We start from the raw sequence: 23,664 nt of genomic DNA, 5'->3' as shown, positions 1-23,664 counted from the left end.
TTAATTGGGATTGAGTTGGAGGAACCTTCTCAATATTTTATCAACCAACTTGGTAGTTAAATAAAATTTATTCCTTTGCAGTAGGGAAAATTTGGCTTTACGCCAACATGATAGCCATAGAGCCTCCACTAGCCAAATATGCATATAGTTATAGCTGCTACTTGTTCCTTGCTCTACAGTGTTATTTTGCCAGCATATTCCATGTGCTGACCCGTTTCGGGCTGCAACATATTATGTTGCAGACTTTTAAGACGAAGAGTAAGGTGCGGTAGGTCGTTATCTTGCACTTAGCTATGCCGTTGGAGTTGATGGACTCACTTTACTTTTGAAGCCTTCCGCTGTTATCTTCATTAGATGCCCTTCAGCCATATTATTGTAATAAGTACTCTCTTTGAGTTATTCGATGTAACAAGTGTGTGATTGAACACTGTTATAAATCCTTCAAGTACTGTGTGTGTCAGCATTACCGATCCAGGGATGACACTTATGCACAGAGATTCGACCGTTTGAGGTTGGATCGCTACATCTAGCAAAAAGTACAGTAAATCGACCGGCCGAAGACGTATCCCAACTTCAGAGACAACCAATTCCTGCAAACTGGAACCACATTCCAGTTATTCCCAGTTTAAAAGACAATGCTTTCAATGTTGTTAGGGACTACATGCATATATTCCCATCATGGGAAGATTATAGTGAAGACAAACACCATTTTCACATCTTCCTGTCCCACTTACGTGTAAGTGCTATTATTCATGGTGATTATTTTCTTGTTTTTGCTGATTGAACACATCAGTGATTTACATTACATTGTTGTAAGTAGGCGAGGGTCTATCTGGATGGTCATGACAAGCAAAGCTTGCTTGCGCTTTCCAAGTAAGCATTGCAGCAGTATTGGTGTTACTTGAGGAAATCACACTTTGATGGCAAGTTTATAAATGAATTTCCAGTGAAGTCTCATGTGCTAAATTTAGAAGACATTGAATGAAAAAACCTTAGTATGCACTGGTCTCGTTTCCAGGATGAGGTGCTGTCTATGATATCACATGACAATTTGAACTTCTACTTTTCTGCATGTGCCTTATGGATCTCTTTTGTAGGAAATCTGCCTGAACAAGAATTTCGATTAAAAAGGATGACATGATATCGCAAATACGCTGCCTGCTGCTTTGCTCTTGTTAGTACATGTTGTCCTGTATCACTGTACTTGCATTCATACCTGGTTCATTATGTGACAGCAGTATGCATGATAGCTTACTTATCAATTGTTCGCTCCAAATTATCAGATCTGTATTAGTCGTTACATTAATGTAGAATATACCCAATGCTAATGAAAAACTTTAGCTCTGCATTGTTCTTGTAAGTACATGTTGTCCTTTATTAGTGTACTTATATTGACAGCTAGTTGTTCATGTACCATCACTCTGTAACTTATTTTCCTTTCCCCTCCATTTTCTACACATCAGATCTATATTTACTCCTAACATAAGGTTGGATAACACCAATGGTACTGAAGAAGTTTAGCTCTGCATTGCTCTTGGATGCACCTTTTACCTGTATCGATGTACTAACATTTATAGCTACTTGGTTATGTAGCATCACTCTTCATATTATCTTAAATATTCTCCATTTTTCTTATATTATCACATCTATATTTAATCTTAACAAAATGTAGAATAAAGACAATTCTTATGAAGAAGATTATGTGGTAAACTTCTTGAATCCCCCCCATCAGCACGGACAAGGGCTTTATAGAGCTGGTCTTCACCACTAATGTAAGTTTGTCCTTCTCAAGCCTTCAAACTTTGTTGTGTATATTTGGTTAGGCATGACTGCAACAACTATTTATTTTTGGTGTTTGCATTAAATTGCATGTTTAAGTTTATTACGAAGTTCATAAACAACAGTTTGTCCTTCTCAATTTAAGTTTTCAGTTGTACAACCAAACTCCTTCATACCATGTAAATTAAACTATACAGAGTAAGTGATCTTCTTTTGCACTGCATGTACGCTTCTGTTCTTGATCCGTAATCCAGTGGTGTGGTGAAACTACCCACTACAGCACAATGTCATATTCTGCAATGTCTTAACTATGAACAATGTCATATCATTCTACTATTATTTAAACCGTCTCTTTATTTGCCAATCTGAAATGGGATAAATTGGCAGCACACTAACCATTGATACGTATGAGTTCTTGATCAATAATCCAGTGGTGTCGTGAAGCTGCCAACTTCTTCACAATGTCATTTCCTGCCATGTCTTAACCTAAACAATACCATATTGTGTTAATATTTTAAATTGTGTCACTTTATTCGCCAATAAGAAATGTGATGAATTGTCAGCACTGATACTTATATGTGCAAAACCTGTCATATGTCTGCTTGTTTCTCTTTCAGAGTGAGGAGGATATAAGCATCAAACAAGTGCAGTCTCATCAGCTTGCTCAGCTGCTTACGCTGCAGCTCCCGAGCAGGGCCAACCTTTCTTGAACTCTATTGAAGTGATGTCAATTTTGTATATTATTTAGTTGGCGTGTTTATTGATACGTCTCCGTCGTATCTACTTTTCCAAACACTTTTGCCCTTGTTTTGGACTCCAACTTGTATGATTTGAATGGAACTAACCCGAACTGACGTTGTTTTCAGCAGAATTGCCATGATGTTGTTTTATGTGCAGAAAACAAATATTCTCGGAATGACCTGAAACTCCATGGAACATCTTAGAAAAAATAAAAAATCTTCGCCAAATATGAAGACCAGGGGGCCCACACCCTTCTCACGAGGGTGGGGGCGCGCCCCCTACCTCGTGGGCCCCCTGGAAACCCTCCGACGCCAACTCCAACTCTATATATTTGCTTTCGGAGAGAAAAAAATCAGAGAGAAGAAATCATCATGTTTTACAATACGGAGCCGCCGCCAAGCCCTAAAACCTCTCGGGAGGGCTGATATGGAGTCCGTTCGGGGCTCCGGAGAGGGGGATTCTTCGCCAGCGTCATCATCAACCATCCTCCATCACCAATTTCATGATGCTCACCGCCGTGCATGAGTAATTCCATCGTAGGCTTGCTGGACGGTGATGGGTTGGATGAGATTTATCATGTAATCGAGTTAGTTTTGTTAGGGTTTGATCCCTAGTATCCACTATGTTCTGAGATTGATGTTGCTATGACTTTGCTGTGCTTAATGCTTGTCACTAGGGCCCAAGTGCCATGATTTCAGATCTGAACCTATTATGTTTTCATGAATATATGTGAGTTCTTGATCCTATCTTGCAAGTTTATAGTCACCTACTATGTGTTATGATCCGGCAACCCCGAAGTGACAATAATCGGGACCACTCCCGGTGATGACCATAGTTTGAGGAGTTCATGTATTCACTATGTGCTAATGCTTTGTTCTGGTTCTCTATTAAAAGGAGGCCTTAATATCCCTTAGTTTCCAATAGGACCCCGCTGCCACGGGACGGTAGGACAAAAGATGTCATGCAAGTTTTTTTCCATAAGCACGTATGACTATATACGGAATACATGCCTACATTACATTGATGAATTGGAGCTAGTTCTGTGTCACCCTATGTTATGACTGTTACATGATGAACCGCATCCGGCATAATTATCCATCACTGATCCGATGCCTACGAGTTTTCCATATACTGGTTTACGCTTATTTACTTTCCCGCTGCTACTATTACAATCACTACAAAATACCAAAAACATTACTTTTGTTGTCTTTACTTTTGTTGCCGCTACCACCACTATCATATTACTTTGCTACTAAACACTTTGCTGCAGATACTAAGTTTCTAGGTGTGGTTGAATTGACAACTCAGCTTCTAATACTTGAGAATATTCTTTGGCTCCCCTTGTGTCGAATCAATAAATTTGGGTTGAATACTCTACCCTCGAAAGCTGTTGCAATCCCCTATACTTGTGGGTCATCAAGACTAATTTCTGGCGCCATTGCCGGGGAGCATAGCTCTATTCTTTGACTCACTTGGGATTTATATCTGCCTATCATTATGAAGAACTTGAGATCTCCAAAAACCAAGATCTATCACTCAACTACGAGGGGAGGTAAGGAACTGCCATCTAGCTCCGCACTTGATTCACCTTCTGTTATGAGTAAGTTTGCGACACCTACACCTGCTTCTGCTATTCGTTCCGATATGTCGCATGTTATTGATGATGCCACTTCTGCTATGCATGATACTTATGATGAAACTGCTTCTATGTCTAATACTACCGTGCCCTTGGTGAATTTCTTGATGAACAAATTGTTAGGGCTAGAGAAAAAGAAATTATTGAATCTGAATACGATGATAGTGATGATGAAAATATGCCTGTTATCCCTGAGGGCTATCTTTTTGATAGGGAATCTTCTGCCGCTATTTTTGCTTGCAAAGATAGATATGAGCTTAAGAGGTTATTAATTAAATGGAACAAAGAATCACTTCGAGATAAAATGAGACCCGACCCTGCTTTTGCTACTTCACCTATATGTGTTCCTGATAAGGATTATGAATTCTCTGTTGATCCTGATATAATTACTTTGGTTGAATCTGATCCGTTTTATGGCTATGAATTTGAATCTGTTGTGGCACATCTTACTAAGTTAAATGATATAGCTGCCCTGTTCACTAATGACGAGAGATCACGTTACCTCTATTTACTCAAAATATTTCCGTTCTCATTAAAGGGTGATGCTAAGATATGGTTTAATTCTCTTGATCCTGGTTGTGTGCGTAGTCCCCAGGATATGATTTATTACTTCTCTGCTAAATATTTCCCTGCTCATAAGAAACAAGCTGCTTTGAGGGAAATATACAACTTCGTGCAAATTAAAGAAGAGAGTCTCCCACAAGCTTGGGGGAGGCTTCTCAAGTTACTTAATGCTTTGTCTGATCATCCTCTTAAGAAAGCCGAAATACTTGATATCTTTTATAATGGACTAACCGATGCTTCCAGAGATTACCTGGATAGTTGTGCTGGTTCTCTTTTCAGGGAAAGAACACCGGATGAAGCTGAAATTCTATTGAATAATATGTTGACAAATGAAAATAATTGGGCACCTCCTGAGCCAGCTCCTGCTCCAATTACTGAGCCTATTCCTAAACCAACTCCGAAGAAGAGAGGTGTTCCATTTCTCAGTCCCGAAGATATGCAAGAGGCAAAGAAATCTATGAAAGAGAAAGGTATTAAAGCAAAAGATGTTAAGAATTTACCTCCTATTGAAGAAATATATGGTCTTAATATACCTCCTGTTGAAGAAACATATGATCTCAATTCTTTATTTATTGAAGAACCTCCAGATCCCGATATCCCGACACAGGTAGTAAAGGTAAATTCAATCTATAGATATGATAAAGCTGAAGTTCCTCCTACTAAAATTGCTAGTCAGTGCTTGGATGAGTTTGATAACTTTATGTATAAGCAAGACAACTTCAATGCTTATTTTGGTAGACAATTAAAAGAAAATGCTTATATGATTAGATGCTTGGGTGATTACATGGCTAATATTAAAGATGAACTTAAACTTGTTAGCAAACATTCTTCTATGGTTACCACTCAAGTAGAACAAGTGCTTAAAGCTCAAAAAGAAGTGCTTGATGAATTGAATAGTAAGAAAAATGATTATGCTGTTAGAGTGGCTACTAGGACTAGTAGAATGACTCAGGAACCTTTGTATCCTGAAGGCCACCCTAAGAGAATCGAGCAAGATTCTCAGAGAAATAATATTGATGTTCCTAGTTCTTCTAAAAAGAAGAAAAAGAATAATGATAGAACTGTGCAAACTTCTAGTGAACCTATTGCTGAACCACCTGATAATCCAAATTATATATCTATGTCTGATGCTGAAACACAATCTGGTAATGAACATGAACCTAATGAAAATATTAATGATGATGTTCATGATGATGCTCAACCTAGTAATGATAATGATGTAGAAATTGAACCTGCTGCTGATCTTGATAACCCACAATCAAAGAATCAACGTTATGATAAAAGAGACTTTGTTGCTAGGAAACATGGTAAAGAAAGGGAACCTTGGGTTCAGAAACCCATGCCTTTTCCTCCAAAACCATCCAAGAAAATGGATGATGAGGATTTTGAGCGCTTTGCTGAAATGATTAGGCCTATCTTTTTGCGTATGCGATTAACTGATGTGCTCAAAACAAATCCTTATGCTAAATATATGAAGGCTATCATTACTAATAAAAGAAAGATACCGGAAGCTAAGATTTCCACCATGCTTGCTAATTATAGTTTTAAGGGTGGAATACCAAAGAAACTTGGAGATCCCGGAGTACCTACTATACCTTGCTCCATTAAAAGAAATTATATTAAAACTGCTTTACGTGATCTTGGAGCCGGTGTTAGTGTTATGCCTCTCTCTTTATATCGTAGACTTGACTTGAAAAAGCTGACACCTACTGAAATATCTTTGCAAATGGCTGATAAATCAACTGCTATACCTGTCGGTATTTGTGAGGATGTGCCTGTTGTGGTTGCAAACGTTACTATTTTAACGGACTTTGTTATACTTGATATTCCCGAGGATGATAGTATGTCTATTATTCTTGGAAGACCTTTTCTTAATACTGCAGGGGCTGTTATTGATTGCAACAAAGGCAATGTCACTTTTCATGTTAATGGTAATGAGCATACAGTACACTTTCCGAGGAAACAACCTCAAGTTCATAGTATCAACTCCATTGGAAAAATTCCATCGATTATATTTGGAGGTTTTGAATTTCCTCTTCCTACTGTCAAGAAGAAATATGATATACTTATTATAGGGGATGTGCATATCCCCGTTGAGGTAACTTAGTGTTATTCGAATTTCTCTGGTTTCATGATTATCGGAATGAGTTTGTTAACAAGACTTGATCAACCTTGTTAGTGGATTCTTTTTTATGAGCATGAGATGGATGAAACTAGAAGCACAACCTTCTGTACCCTCTCTATACTTTCTGTTATTTAGTAGAAATAAAGTAAAAATAGTATTTTTCTGTCTGTTATCTGATTATCCGTGCAATATAAAAATATCTCGAAAATGAAAGTCCTCAGAATGACATGCCAATTTAATATGATTTTTTCGGGAATATTTGAGGATTTACTATGCAAAAATCACCGCGGGAGGAGCTGCCACCTGGCCACGAGGGTGGTGGGCGCCCTCCCCTCTAGGGCACGCCCCCCTGCCTCGTGGGCCCACAATGGCCCTCCTCCACTTATCCCAGCACCCATCTTCTTCCTCTGTCTCACACAAACCCGAAAAACCAACTCAAGCACGAGTTCTAGACACTTTTGTTGTGATTTTCTATCTCCTTGCCCAAAGCACCTCTCGCAAAACTGCTTGGGGAGATTGTTCCTTGGTATGTGACTCCTCCATTGGTCCAATTAGTTTTTGTTCTAGTGCTTTATTCATTGCAAATTTATGCTGCATAGGTGCCCATGTTCTTGAGCTTGCATGTCAAATTTATATTTTTCCAAGTAGTTTTGATGCATGATATAGGCTCTAGGCACTTGTATGAGTAGTTGCTATCAGTTTTATTGAAGTTGGTTTACTTTTGTTTGAAGTTACTAAAAATTTCAGAATTTTCAGAATATAATGTGGAGATTCTTGAGGGGCTCATCGAGCCAAAGCTCGAAGGAAAAGGCACCGAAGCCTAAGTATAATTTGCCATGCACCGCGGAGGTTCGGGCGTGTGAATGGCCCTCCAAGGATTTCTTGAGAGCAGCCAGTATCTATGAAGATTTTCATGAACTGGCTCACAATGCAGGCCTCACCGCTTTCCTCCGCGACCAATGCGATCAGTATCTCTTACTCACAAATACCTTTGTGCAAAACTTTCAATTTCATTCTAGGAAATCACCACCCACGGTGGAGTTTCATTTATATGATGAGCATAAGGAGATGTCACTTTATGATTTCTATTGGATCTGTTTAGTCCCTTTCGAGGGCAAGACAGAAGAACCACATCATGATGATGTGGAGGGATTTATTAATAATATCACTATAGGAGAAACCAGGAAGGTTTCCGATGCACGAATCACTAGCATACATTTTCCTGTTTTACGTTACTTTGCATTATTTACTAGTCGTTGTTTAATTGGACGCGGAAACTGTGGAAACCTTAGTATCCCTGATTTAATTATTCTACTCCAAGGTTTATACAGTGATAACACTTTTAGTATGGGCGGTATTATTGCTAGACGGTTAAATATGAACCATACTAAGGGCCCCATCTTTGGAGGCATCTATGCTACACGCCTAGCCGCACATTTTAACATACCTATTAGGCATGCTGAGAAGGAAGAAAAGGTGCTGCCCCGTGTTTATCTAGATCATAAAAGTATGGTGGCACATGATTTTATTGTTAAGAATAGGACAAGAGAGCTTAAATATCAATTGTTCTTTAATAAACATCATCTTGAGACTATTACCTTGCCTGCTCCTTCTTTGTTTGATTTGACTGCAGGCACGTACCTTGTTCCGTTGACGGCTATTCACGCCTACCGGAACCCTGCACCAGCCGAGGAGCCAGAACCGGAACCACAATTTGATCCTGCACGACAGTCTAACTATCAGTGGGATCCGGAGATGATTGCCAGCCAATGGCAATCGGAGCCTTCTTCTTCCTCATCACAGTACGACCCCAACAACTATTATTATGGATATCCGCCAGGCCAGCCGTGGCCATAGACCAACTTAGGCCAAAAGCCTAAGCTTGGGGGAGTACGTACCGACATTACATTTATGTTCACTCACACTCATTGCTAGATGTTGGTGCTCATACTTTTTCACTGTAATATCCATGCTAGTTTATTTTCCTTTTTTATGCTTTCTTCTTGTGTGTTTAATAAACCTTAAGAAAAACAAAAAAAATAGTTGTAGCTTTTAATTAATTTAATTTCCATGCTTGTAGTAGTAATTAAAAAGAAAACCCAAAAATATTTCCCGTTCTTCTTTTGCTTGTTGGGAGTTTTCCCGTGTAAATAGTTTTATTCCTTTTCTTTTCTTTGGGGGTCAGTAGGAGAAGACCATAATTAAAGTATTTAAGTGGCTCTTATATGCATTATTGTTGATTTAACCAAGAGCCCATATTGCCTTGTCTTCTCCTGTTTATTGAATGCTTGCAGATTCCAGCTTAGTCCAATGCAAGAACACTCTTATTATTATTCACACCGTTCGGTCGTGCAAGTGAAAGGCAATTATGATAATATATGATGGACTGACTGAGATGAGAAAGGCTGGTATGAACTCGACCTCTTTTTTTGTAAATATGATGAGTCCCGCGTTCTTGATTCAGCTTATTATGAATAAACATGTTTGCAATGACAATTAGAGATCGTAGTTGTTTGTGACATGCTTGATTAGCTATGCGTTATAATGATTTACCTTGTGTGCCAACATGCTATTAAGATGGTTATGATGTTGTTTGATGGGGTGGTATCCTCCTTTGAATGATTTAAGTGACTTGACTTGGCACATGTTCACGCATGTAGTTGAAACAAATCAACATAGCCTTCACGATATTTATGTTCATGGTGGATTATATCCTACTCATGCTTGCATCCAATGTTTATTAATTTTAATGCATGTACATGGCTGTTGTCGCTCTCTAGTTGGTCGCTTCCCAGTCTTTTGCTAGCCTTCACCTGTACTAAGCGGGAATACTGCTTGTGCATCCAATCCCTTAAACCCCAAAGTTATTCCAGATGAGTCCACTATACCTTCCTATATGCGGTATCTACCTGCCATTCCAAGTAAATTTGTATGTGCCAAACTCTAAACCTTCAAATAAACATTCTGTTTTGTATGCTCGAATAGCTCATGTATCAACCAAGGCTGTCCTTATCTTCCGTGTTAGGCGGGTTATTCTCAAGAGGGGTGGACTCCGCTCCTCACTCATGAGAAAATGGCTGGTCACCGGGATGCCCAGTCCCATGCTTTATGCAAACTAAATCAAAATTAATTGCAAACAAAACTCCCCCTGGGACCTGATGTATGTTGGAGGCACTTGTTGTTTCGAGCAAGCCATGGATTGATGTTTGTTGGTGGAGGGGGAGTATAAAATTTACCATTCTGTTTGGGAACCGCCTATAATGTGTTTAGCATGGAAGACATCGCCATCTCTTAGTTTTTACGTTGACAATGAAAGTATATCGCTCAAAATACAATTTATGTCTATTGCAAAACCGAGCTCTGGCACCTCTACAAATCCCTACTTCCCTCTATGAAGGGCCTATCCATTTACTTTTATGTTGAGTCATCACCCTCTTATTAAAAAGCACTAACTGGAGAGCACAGCTGTCATTTGCATTCATTACTATTAATTTATGTTGGGTATGACTATGATTGGATCTCTTTTACCATGAATTACAATGTCTAGTCAGTCCTTGATTTTTAAAGGTGCTCTGCATTTATGTTTTGCGGTCTCAGAAAGGGCTAGCAAGATACCATTTTGTTATATCATATTATGATTGTTTTGAGAAAGTGTTGTCATCTGAGATTTATTATTATGACTTGCTAGTTGATTATGCTATTGGTATGAGTAATTATGAGACCTTAGAATTATTGCAAATGTGGTTAGTTATGATCTATGCTGAAAACTTTAATGTTGGCTTGACATAGTTACAACAACAAGAGCAAACAGAGTTTGTAAAAGTTTTTCTTTCCTTCGTTCAGTTTGTCAACTGAATTGCTTGAGGACAAGCAAGGGTTTAAGCTTGGGGGAGTTGATACGTCTCCGTCGTATCTACTTTTCCAAACACTTTTGCCCTTGTTTTGGACTCTAACTTGTATGATTTGAATGGAACTAACCCGGACTGACGCTGTTTTCAGCAGAATTGCCATGATGTTGTTTTATGTGTAGAAAACAAATATTCTCAGAATGACCTGAAACTCCACGGAACATCTTAGAAAAAACAATAAAAAATCCTCGCCAAATATGAAGACCAGGGGGCCCACACCCTTCTCACGAGGGTGGGGGCGCCCCCCCTAGGGCGCGCCCCCTACCTCGTGGGCCCCCTGGAAACCCTCCGACACCAACTCCAACTCTATATATTTGCTTTCAAAGAGAAAAAAATCAGAGAGAAGAAATCATCGCGTTTTACGATATGGAGCCGCCGCCAAGCCCTAAAACCTCTCGGGAGGGCTGATCTGGAGTCCGTTCGGGGCTCCAGAGAGGGGGATTCGTCGCCGTCGTCATCATCAACCATCCTCCATCACCAATTTCATGATGCTCACCACCGTGCGTGAGTAATTCCATCATAGGCTTGCTGGACGGTGATGGGTTGGATGAGATTTATCATGTAATCGAGTTAGTTTTGTTAGGGTTTGATCCCTAGTATCCACTATGTTCTGAGATTGATGTTGCTATGACTTTTCTATGCTTAATGCTTGTCACTAGGGCCCGAGTGCCATGATTTCAGATCTGAACCTATTATGTTTTCATGAATATATGTGAGTTCTTGATCCTATCTTGCAAGTCTATAGTCACCTACTATGTGTTATGATCCGGCAACCCCGAAGTGACAATAATCAGGACCACTCCCGGTGATGACCATAGTTTGAGGAGTTCATGTATTCACTATGTGCTAATGCTTTGTTCCGGTTCTCTATTAAAAGGAGGCCTTAATATCCCTTAGTTTCCAATAGGACCCCGCTGCCACGGGAGGGTAGGACAAAAGATGTCATGCAAGTTCTTTTCCATAAGCACGTATGACTATATACGGAATACATGCCTACATTACATTGATGAATTGGAGCTAGTTCTGTGTCACCCTATGTTATGACTGTTACATGATGAACCGCATCTGGCATAATTATCCATCACTGATCTGATGCCTGCGAGTTTTCCATATACTGGTTTACGCTTATTTACTTTCCCACTGCTCCTGTTACAATCACTAAAAAATACCAAAAACATTACTTTTGTTGTCTTTACTTTTGTTGCCGCTACCACCACTATCATATTACTTGCTGCTAAACACTTTGCCGCAGATACTAAGTTTCCAGGTGTGGTTGAATTGACAACTCAGCTGCTAATACTTGAGAATATTGTTTGGATCCCCTTGTGTCGAATCAATAAATTTGGGTTGAATACTCTACCCTCGAAAGCTGTTGCGGTCCCCTATACTTGTGGGTCATCATTTATTTGCACTGGTGGTGATCTTTGATGCCCAGTGTATGTAATCTGCTGTCTGTTTGTGCTTTATTATCATAGTGGCGAACTGTGATGCCTAGTGGATGTAATATGCTGTAATTTCTTTATTGTATAGTCTAGGTTTTTTATTATTCACGATGCTACAGTTATTTTACTATATATATATATATCCTGTCTTCGCTCCATGAAAAGTAAACCTGCCAAACCATAAAATTATGGTACATAATCGGGTCGTCATGCAAATCATCATGTATGGGGCGCATCATGGGCCCAGTCATCTTGGTCCGTTAATAGGCCTAAATGTAAACTGGCCCACTAGTAGTTTCGGGCCTTTAATAGGCTAAGCAAACTGCCGGCCCTATTTTGGCAAGAAAATTCAATGGGCTTTAGTAGGCTGAAAAGTAGGTTGGGCCTGAAACGTGCCTAACAGCTCACGGGCCGACAATAGGCCGAAATAGACCCCGGCCCATGATAGTGCCAATCACCTCACGGTCCGTTAATAGGCCAAAATTGTATCGGTCCTTGTTTGGCCCAATCAGATTATCGGCTATGAGCAGGCCGGATGCAAAGCGGACCATAATTAGGCCCAACTATATGACAGGCTTTTAACAGGCCGAAATAAATATAGGGCCGAAATGTTAAACGGGCCTTCAACAGGCTGAAACTAATATCAGGTAGTACTATTAAATGGGCCTTTAGCAAACAGAAATCCAAACCTGGCCTCAAGTGGGCCCAAAAGCACAGCGTCCAGTTGACGGGCCGAATCTGATATGGGCCATAATTTAGCCCAAAGAATGAAAGGCTCTTAAAGGGTCGGATCTGATATTTGTCGTAATATGGCCCAAAACATGGTAGGACATTAACGCGATGGATCTCATATGGGCCCTTATTAGGCCCAGAACGTGGCAGGTTGTTAATGGACTGGATCAAATATGGGCCGGCATTTGTCCCAAAGCATGGCAGCCTGTTAACGGGCCGGCCCACTAGTATCTTCAAAATCTTGTGGGCCTTTAGCCATTATGGTCTGCAAAATCTTATGGGCCTTTAGCTAGGCCGACCCATTATGGTCTGCAAAATCTTGTGGGCCTTTAGCTTGGCCGGCCCATTTAATCTTTATGGGCCACTTTTGGGCCGGTTCACGTGTCAACATATCATAGGCGCATCTCGCCCATTGGATGAGTGACGCATGTGCCAACACGGAGCTGACACATGGTTCCGTCGGCCAATGAGAATTTTACATGTGGAAAATTGCCATTGGTCGTGGCTGTTAGCGGGTTATCGGATCCAAAACTGGACCCGGTAGCTTAACGGTGACCCATTATGGTGGATGCCACGTGTCAGTTACCCTTGACGGAAGCACTTCCATGATGCGACATTTATCATCATGGAAGTGGACACTTCCGTGATGATAATTTTGGTATTGTCATGGAACACTTCTACGACAGCACGGGTATGCCTATCTTGATTCTTTCATAAAATCGTCATGGATGTACATGCATGACAAAAAATGTGACCTACTGTGACAAACAGGTATCACCATGAAAGTGGTTTTTTTGTAGTGGATCGAGGAAGCATCGGATGATACAGAGTGAATGCCTGGAGGGAACTACATGGCACAAGACCGGCAGAAGCTTGGGGATTAAGGTCAACAGCCGGTACGACACCAACGACGCATCTTAGTCTTCGACTCCTGCTGTTGATGAAGCTCCGTGAGCTGACGCTCATGATGGAGGATCAAGTCAGTCTTCTCCTCTCGGAGCTCACGGAGCTCCACATCCATGGCCACGGGCTACTCTCTGAGGTGCCTCACCTCTGACACGGTGACATCGTGCGCACTCATGGAAACCGGTAGAAGGAATGGGGGACAAGTAGGAGGAGGGGCAGAAAGGATGAAGGTGGTGGAGGGGTGGAAAGGATGAAGATGGAGGTCTACATCCTGATAGAGCGAAGATCGATCTAAATCTTTTGGTTTTGCCAATCCATGCCCTTTCACATCAGCGAGTTTCCCCAGACCGGCCGCGCCTAAAGATCAAAGTAACGCAGGGGTGATATTTAAATTTTACCTGGCAGTCAAAAGCGACAAACGGGTAGGCGGTATAACACCGAAACACACCTGACGCCTAGGCGTCTCCCCTGTGGTAGGATACACGCCTAAGAAAAACCCGTGACTGCCATTACTAAGTGCACGCCACATTTATAGTCGTTTCTCCTATTGTGGTTACACGCCGTATTAATAGGTATGTCAGAAGCAGCGATGCCTTCGGGCTAGGCGCGTTTGACGGTTGCCATGCTGGCGGCCGGTCATCGTCGTCGTTCAATGGCGCCTCGGCAGGGGGCATGGCGACGTGCAAGTCTGGCGCCTTGTGGTCCTGCGCGAATGGGGGGGGTCAGACGACGAAATATGTTTTGGGGGGTCAGTGGGCAAAATAAGGCGGACTAGGGGTCATTTATTAAAAATTATACGGCATGAACTGACCCCCGAACATCCACCGTAACCCCAACACCATAGCCCAACGTCCTCCATCGAGGCACATGCCGTTGTGCTTGATGTGCATGAGCCATTGTTGGGCGTTAGATGTTCTGCACATAGGGGCCACCTCCACAACATCCTCCTCCATCTGACGAACCATTCACAACCCCCGTGCAATGTCGACCAGGCTCGCTGCCGAACGGTAAGGGGGCTCGGTATCATGTCGACATGGGTCCTTTAGTTCACGGCCGCTGCCCTACTAACACACAGGGATCCTTGCTACCGAACATGGGTGGCAGCATAATCTCCGGACCGGTCCACCTTTTCCGTCGACATGGGCATAATTTTGGTCTCATACGGCTTTATTGTTGCCACTTTATTGTTTTTATATTCACTGTTAGATGATCATTTGATGGTTGCATGCATCTTAGTTATGCGGAGACCAGGTGTTACTCTTTATGTTTTGTGTCCGCTGGATGCTACTTCAAGTTAATAAAAGTGTCTTTTATAAATAAATAAACAACACTGACCATATGCCATGCATCACTATCCTTCTGCATAGGAAAGGAGTTCTCTGCGAACCAACCTATGATTGGATGGTTAGAAGAACAATGGTATCCCAACCCATCAGGGTCCAAGTCCCAATGCTCGCATTTATCTTGGAATTATTTCAGGATTTTCGGCGATGCGCGTTTAGGCGGAGGAGACATTCTCATTGACTACGAGGCACCTACAGTGACTCCGTAAAATCTCAAGATGATATGCCGGCTCCGTCTCTTGAAGGGGTACATAGGGATATGGTGTGCGTTTATAGGAGTGAGTGTATGCGTGTATATATGAGCGCTTGCGTTTGTACTGTGTAAAAAACCGAAGTTCTCCCTACGAGAGAGCTCGATTCCACTTCGGTAGTCGACGCCTATCATATCGAGCCATTCCGAGGATATCTCGACCTACATAAGCTGCGTGGGCGTTTCCCACGCCGTCGGCCGCGTTGATGGTCGCGTAGGTGTCACCTGCCGAGCCGCTGCCCCGGTCATTGTAATGCACGGAGGCCGCTGCCTCCGCTATGTCTCCCCGTCCTATGAGATGATTCCATCCACCGCCCGTGCAGCCTTAGAGTCCTAGTTCCACAGAGGCCTCCGCCTCCGCCATGATCCAGGACTTCCCCGAGCTCGCATATGGAGGCACGCGACCATGCCTTGGCAGTTGGCACGACCTCATGCCCTTTCACAGCAAACGCACGCGCCATCACCTGCCTGCAGCCACCAACCAAGCACCGTCAGCTCGCTCCCACCCCGATCCCTCTCATCTAGGCAACGCCACTGGAACCAGCACCATTGATAACTGCCTTTTCCCATTTGTCACTCTATGAAAGCTTTCTACTGTTAGATGTGCATAATCCCCTTTTCCTGTATATCCCCATTGTATAAGGGACTTACTGTAGTTTACATCACATGTACATGTACTGGCCTTTGGCCCCTTGTGAACGTCGCTTGCTAATTATCCAGCATGGTATCAGATGCTAGGCTAGCCTCTTCCTCCCACACGCTGCAACTCTGTGTGCTCCCTACCTAGCCTACATGTCTCCGACTATCTGCTCCCTTTCCTCGCCCCCGTCCATCTTCTCCACATCCGGCCGTTGCCTCCTCTTCTCCACGTCCGGATGCCGCTGCCCCTGGTCTGCCTGGCCGCTGCCTCTGGCCGGCCCAGCTGTTGTTGCTCCCAAGCTGTCCGACCACCCCTGGCCTATCCAGCCACCGTCAAGTCCCCCCGGCCGCTGCCACTCGTAGCCTATCCAGCCGCCGTCGCGGCCCATCTGGCCGCTGCCGCCCCGACCCATCCGGCTTGCCGTTGCCGCCCTGGCTGGTTCAGCTGCTGAAGCCCCTACTCAGGCTGGTGCTCACCCCGGTTGATTCCTGCTCGCGCTCCATCCTTGAGAGAGTGATTGCCCGATCCAGATCGGGTTCCCAGCGCCCGTTGACTCAAAAAATAGAGAGCTCATCATGTCTTCTTCTAGCTATGTCATTGTTCCTTGGTGCTCTGTGATCTTCGATGGCACCAACTATGCTGAGTTTGTGGGTTTCATGCGTATCCATATGTGCGGCCTTCTTCTGTGGGGCGTTCTCTCTGGCGACGTCCCTTGTCCGCCATGCCCTGTTGCTATCGTGGATCCTACCCTGCCGGTGCCACTGGTTCTTGCTATTGATGCTTCCCAGGCTGATTGGGATGTAGCCAAGGCTCTCGATGCGATGCTTGGGTTGATGCTTATGATCAGCAGGTATCAGATTATTCAGATGCTCTTTCTGTCTACCGTGATGATGTGTCTGCTTACATTCAGTGGTGCAATGATGATGCTCGAGCTGCTTCTGTTCTCACTACGAGTGTCCTCCCTTAGTTTGCTTCAGAGTTCATGGGACTCGGCACAATTGTAGCGATCTGGTCTTATCTCTGTCAGCGCTATCAACCCTCTGATGATGCTCTCTACCTATCTGTGGTGCGTCCGGAGCACACGCTTCAGCAGGGTGACTCTTCTATTGATGAGTTCTACTCACAGTGCTCTACCATCTGGCGCCAGCTTGACTCTCTTCGGGCGGTTGTTTGTGGAGCTTGTCACTGCTGTCAGACTATGCGGTCTAACTTGGAGTTTCAGCGGGTCCATGAGTTCTTATCTCGCCTCTGTTCTGAGTTTGAGCCTCGACGTGCTCACTTGCTTGCTCATGGTCGTGTTCCTATCTTGGAGGTGCTTGCTGAGCTTCATGCTAAGGAGACCCGCCTTCATTCTGCTGGGTTGATTGCGGTTCCGTCTGTGTCGGCTGCCCGAGCTCCTGTGTCGTCTACTCGTCTCATCGCTCCACCTCTCCTGCCCACACCTTCAGGGGGTGGGTCACCCTCCTTATGCTGAGAAGGGCAGGTTGCGCTGTGACACCTTCTGTGGTTACTACTCCCGACTAGGTCACCGAAAGTCTGATTGTCGCCAGAAGCAGCGAGACCAAAGGAACTCCTCTTCCAGTGGGACTCCTGCGTCTTCCTCGACTCCGTCACTCATACAGATGGCAATGGGTCGGGTTTGGACCAGGTGGAGCTGGTCGAAATCCAACCCATGACCTATCTTCCTGCCCTCTACCCATCCACCAAAGTATCCATGGGCATAGCTTGTGCCCATGCCCAAACCCGTTGGATACCCGGGTACCCATGGAGCTCCATTGGCATAGAAAAATCACCATGCAAAGCCTTACAAACATCAAACTAAGCCTTACAAACATCAAACTAATTCGCCATAGTCATTGACAAAATCACACATTCAGTACACTGTACATTCATTAGATCCTAGTTGGCTTGTTCTAGTCTTCAGTCTAGCCGTTGCTAGATTATTTATAGGATCTAATAAGTTGTAAGCCCTATTTAGTTAACTCCTAGTCCATTGATCTCTAAACTGATACAACCTTTCCAGGACTTGTAGCTAGTTCATATAAAATTTCATACGTGTCATCAGGGAGAGAGCATCGGATATGACCTTCTTCACTATTGATGGTGATGTTGTCATGGGTGCACGAAACTCATTTGCTGGTCGTTGACCACGTGCACTCCTCAGCCATCCCTAGCACTCACTGATCAGCACATTGTTCGGCTCAAGCGCCTTCTGGCTTCCTTCGGCTCTTCCTTGACAGGTTCCACTGCCGCTATGACTACTTCCACCCCTCCATCATCGCCGGCACCTACACAGTCAGGTACATCTTCATGGGTTCTGGATTCTAGAGCTTCTTTTCATATGTCTTCTGATTCTTCCATGTTGTCTTCTCTTCGACCTCTTGATTCGCATGTTAATGTTCTCACTGCCGATGGCACACCTCTTCCTTTTGCTAGTCGTGGCACTCTTTCTACTCTGTCCTTTTCTGTTCCTAGTGTTTCACATGTTCCCCGTCTTACCATGAATCTTTTTCCGCTGCCCAACTTATTGATTTTGGCTGTCGTGTCATTCTTGATACCGACTCTTGCTTTATTTAGGATCGTTGCACCAAAGGCGTTGGTTGATGGAAATATGCCCTAGAGGCAATAATAAAGTTGTTATTATTATATTTCCTTATTCATGGTAAAGGTTTATTATTCATGCTAGAATTGTATTGGTGAGAAACTTGAATACATGTTTGGATACATAAACAAATACCGAGTCCCTAGTAAGCCTCTACTAGACTTGCTCATTGATCAAAGATGGTTAAGGTTTCCTAACCATAGACATGTGTTGTCACTTGATAACGGGATCACATTGATGACCCACAAGTATAGGGGATCAATTGTAGCTCTTTTCGATAAGTAAGAGTGTCGAACCAAACGAGGAGCAGAAGGAAATGACAAGTGGTTTTCAGCAAGGTAATGTCTGCAAGTGCTGAAATTGTAAGTAGCCGAGTAGTTTGATAGCAAGATAATTTGTAACGAGCAAGTAACGATTAGTAGCAAAAGTTCAGAAAGGTAGCCCAATCCTTTTGAGGCAAATGACAGGCCAAAATGGTCTCTTATAATAAGCAAAGCATTCTTGAGGGTACACGGGAATTTCATCTAGTCATTTTCATCATGTTGGCTTAATTTGTGTTCGGTACTTTGATAATTTGATATGTGGGTGGACTGGTGCTTAGGTGCTGTTCTTACTTGAACAAACCTCCTACTTATGATTAACCCTCTGGCAAGCATCTGCAACTACGAGAAAAGTATTAAGCATAAATTCTAACCATAGCATTAAAATTTTGGATCCAATCGGTCCCTTACGGAATAGCGCATAAACTGGGGTTTAAGCTTCTGTCACTCTCGTGACCCATCATCTAATTGCTACTCCACAATGCATTCCCTTAGGCCCAAATAAGGTGAAGTGTCATGTAGTCGATGTTCACATGACACCACTAAGGGAATCACAACATACATACTATCAAAATATCGAACACATATCAAGTTCACATGATTACTTGCAACATGATTTCCCTCGTGACCTCAAGAACAAAAGTAACTACTAACAAACGATAATCATGCTCAAGATCAGAGGGGTATTAAATAGCATATTGGATCTGAACATATAATCTTCCACCAAATAAACCATATAGTAATCAACTACAAGATGTAATCAACACTACTAGTCACCCACAAGCAACAATCTATAGTTCCGGTAATAAGATTGAACACAAGAGATGAACTAGGGTTTGAGAGGAGATGGTGTTGTTGAAGATGTTGATCAAGATTGCCCTCCCCAAGATGGAGAGTTGTTGGTGATGATGATGACAATGATTTCCCCCTTCGGGAGGGAAGTTCCCCCAGTGGAATCGCTCCGCCGGAGGGCAAAAGTGCTCCTACCCCAGTTCTTCCTCGAGACGGCGGCGCTCCGTCTAGAAAGTTATCTCCTTATTTTTTTTCTAGGTCAAAATGACTTATATACCAGAAGATGGGCACTGGAGGTGGGCCTGGGTGAGCACAACCCACCAGGGCACGCCTGGGCTCCCTGGCGTGCCCAGATGGGTTGTGCCCACCTGGTGGGCCCACTCTAGTAGTTATTTGCTCCAATGTTCCTCAAATATTCCATAAAAATTCTCCGTGAAGTTTCAGCTTGTTTGGAGTTGTGCAGAATAGGTGGCCCGACGTAGCTTTCCCAGGTCCACATTTCCAGCTACCGGAATTCTCCCTCTTTGTGTATACCTTGCAAATTATGAGAGAAAAGGCATTAGAATTACTCCAAAAAGCATTATTATGGATAAAAACATTAGAAATAATAGTAAGAAAACATGATGCAAAATGGATGTATCAACCCCCCCCCCCCAAGCTTAGACCTCGCTTGTACTCAAGCGAAAACCGAAATCGAAAAACATGTCCACATGCTTTGAGAGAGAGGTGTCGATAAAAACAAAATACAGACATAGAAGCATCATGTAGATTATCATAAAAGTAAAAAAATTGAACATAAGACTTTTATCATAGAACTTTTATCATAGACTTCTCATGAATAAGTGACAATTCATCACACTATTGTAGTATAAAGCAAAAACTCTATTAGAAACCAACAAACTATGTTCTCAGTCAACTTTGCAACTACAATTCATCATATTTTTAGGAAGGGTCACGTATCAGAGCCTTTAGGCAAGTCCACATACTCAACCATCATATAGTCTTCTATGATTGCTAACACTCACCGCGTACACATGAGGAAAATGTTTCAACCAGACACATAGAAAGATAGGGGCTTATAGTTTCGCCTCCCAACATATTTACCTCAAGGGTGATGTCAACAATAATAACTCAAGTTATCTATATTCAACTGAACATATGTGCCTAGATCATTCCTCGCCACATGATGCTTGCCAAAGGAGAAAAATAAAAAAGGATAGAAGGAAAACTTTGACTCTTTGCATAAAAGTGAATACATAAAAGTAAAAGATAGGCCTTCGTAGAGGGAAGCAGAGGTTGCCATGTGCTTATTTTTTTGTATGCTCAACCCCTTAGTGCAAAAAAACGTCACGTCGGATTGCCCCTTGTGATAGTGACCTTTATTATGCAGTCTTTCGCTTTTATTCTTCACCATCACAAGCTCGTGCAACGCAGAATTCTCTCTAACACTAAATGATCTCACACTCTTAGAAGCAATTTTTATTGCCTTTTTGCACCGATGATAACTTACTTGAGGGATCTTGCTCAATCCCTAGGTAGGTATGGTGGACACTTGAAAGTAAGATTTGGGTTTAAGGGTTTTTGGATGCACAATTAGTATCTCTATTTAGTGCAGAATTTTTGGCTAGCAAAGATAGGGGGCAAGCACCACATGTTAAAGGATCTATGACAATATGACTTCTATGTGAATATAAACAAACATAAACCATTACGGTGTCTTCCTTGTCCAACGTCAACAATTTTGGCATATAATATTTTGATGAGGGCTCACAATCACAAAAGATTTCTAGGATAGTATATTTATATGTGAATCTTCTCTTCCCTTATTAATTCTTTCATGAGTTGCATCAGTGACTAATGCTATGTTTGTCAATCTCTAATAAAATTTTCTACTTATACTTTTCCTTATGTGGTGGCATCACCTACCATAAGATTAGTATATGATCTTTTCTTCATTTATTTCCTTTCTTTTATTTATTTCCTTTCTCTTTTTCTTCCTTATTTCTTTTCTTTTATTTGCAACATGAAAGTAAAGAAAGAAAAAACTCAAAGTAAACTTTATTATATAACTTGCACATGATTACAAGAATAGACCACTAAGCAAACTCTCAAAGAAAGGATCAAACTAAACTTTTATTCATCTAAAGCAAAAGATCGAACTAAAATAAGTAAAGGAAAAAAGATAGTGGGATGATATGATATCAGGGCACCTCCCCCAAGCTTGGCGGAAGCCAAGGGGAGTGCCCATACCCGATACTCGGTTCTCCTTTAGTGGTGAAGAAGATGACGGTGGTGATGAAGAGAATTGTGCCTTCAACTTTTTCATATTATAGTTGAGGAGAGCAACTTCCTCTTTTAAATCGTCGACTTCCGGCTCCAGCTTCAGGATCTTGTCACATAAATCCCCTTTGCTTTTCTACCGAAAACAAAGAGGAATAGATTGGTTTTTAGACCGGTTAGCTCTCTTAGGGAGACTTGACGTCTTGAACTCCATGTGCATATCCCCAGGTTGAGGTAGAGGGACATCCTCCTCCTCCTCCAAGGTTGAATCATTGATCCTCATCAAGTGAGCATCCTCCTTGTCATTAGTAGTTCGACGATAAGGAGATAGGTCCCCATAGGTCTTTGGGTCAGCAATGAGATGTGAGATATAGCTCTCTCCGTTAGAGTCTTGGGACGACATATCTTCAGAACTGCGCAGAAAACAGCAAGAAAAGAGAATAGAAGATTTCTCTGCGATACAGTGATCAACAGGTTTGGGAAGTATATATAGATTTTTTTAATCTTGGGGGACAAGTGAAACGGAGTCCAAAAGGTGTCCCGGGTGGGCACAACCCACCTGGGCGCGCCAGGCAAGCCTGGGGCGCCCTGGTGTCTTGTGCCCACCAGGGGACGCTTCCTTGAAGTTTCTTTATTTCCTAATTTTCTAAATATTCCAAACTGAAAAAAAATATTTTTGCGGATTTTTCGGAGTCCGTTTACCTACCGTATCACACACCTCATTATTTTCACGTTTCTGGAGTGCTCCGGAAGGACTCTTTTATGTGTTCTTCTGGTGTAATAGTTTGGATAATATTACTTTCAACATTAATGGGCGCACCTGAGATATAATGCTTTATTCGTTGCCCATTGACAACCTTCGGGTTAGTACCTTCGGAATTACTTATTTTGATAGCTCCAGACCGATAAACCTCCTTGATAACATAGGGGCCTTCCCATTTTGAGATGAGTTTTCCTGCAAAGAATCTGAAATGAGAGTTGTACAAAAGAACATATTCTCTGACTTTAAACTCACGCTTTTGGATTCTTTTGTCATGCCATCTTTTAACTTTTTCTTTGAATAATTTTGCATTTTCATAAGCTTGGGTTCTCCATTCATCTAATGAGCTAATATCAAATAACCTCTTTTCACCGGCAAGTTTGAAATCATAATTGAGTTCTTTGATGGCCCAATATGCTTTATGTTCTAACTCAAGAGGCAAATGACAAGCTTTTCAATAAACCATTTTATATGGAGACATACCCATAGGATTTTTATATGTTGTTCTATAAGCCCAAAGTGCATCATCTAATTTCTTAGACCAATTCTTCCTGGACCTATTGACAGTCTTTTGCAAAATTAATTTTTATTTCCCTATTGCTAAGTTCAACTTGACCACTAGACTGAGGATGATAAGATGATGCAATTCTATGGTTAACATCATACTTGGCAAGCATTTTACGGAAAGCACCATGTATAAAGTGTGAACCACCATCAGCCATTAAATATCTAGGGGCTCCAAACCTTGGGAAAATAACTTCCTTAAGCATTTTAATAGAGGTGTTGTGATCAGCACTACTAGTTGGAATAGCTTCTACCATTTAGTAACATAATCAACAGCAAC

The sequence above is a fragment of the Triticum urartu genome, chromosome 3A (genome assembly GCF_056163025.1).
Source record: "Triticum urartu cultivar PI428250 chromosome 3A, HENAU_Tu73, whole genome shotgun sequence".
Classification (NCBI taxonomy): domain Eukaryota; kingdom Viridiplantae; phylum Streptophyta; class Magnoliopsida; order Poales; family Poaceae; genus Triticum; species Triticum urartu.
This window is presented reverse-complemented; position numbering follows the sequence as displayed.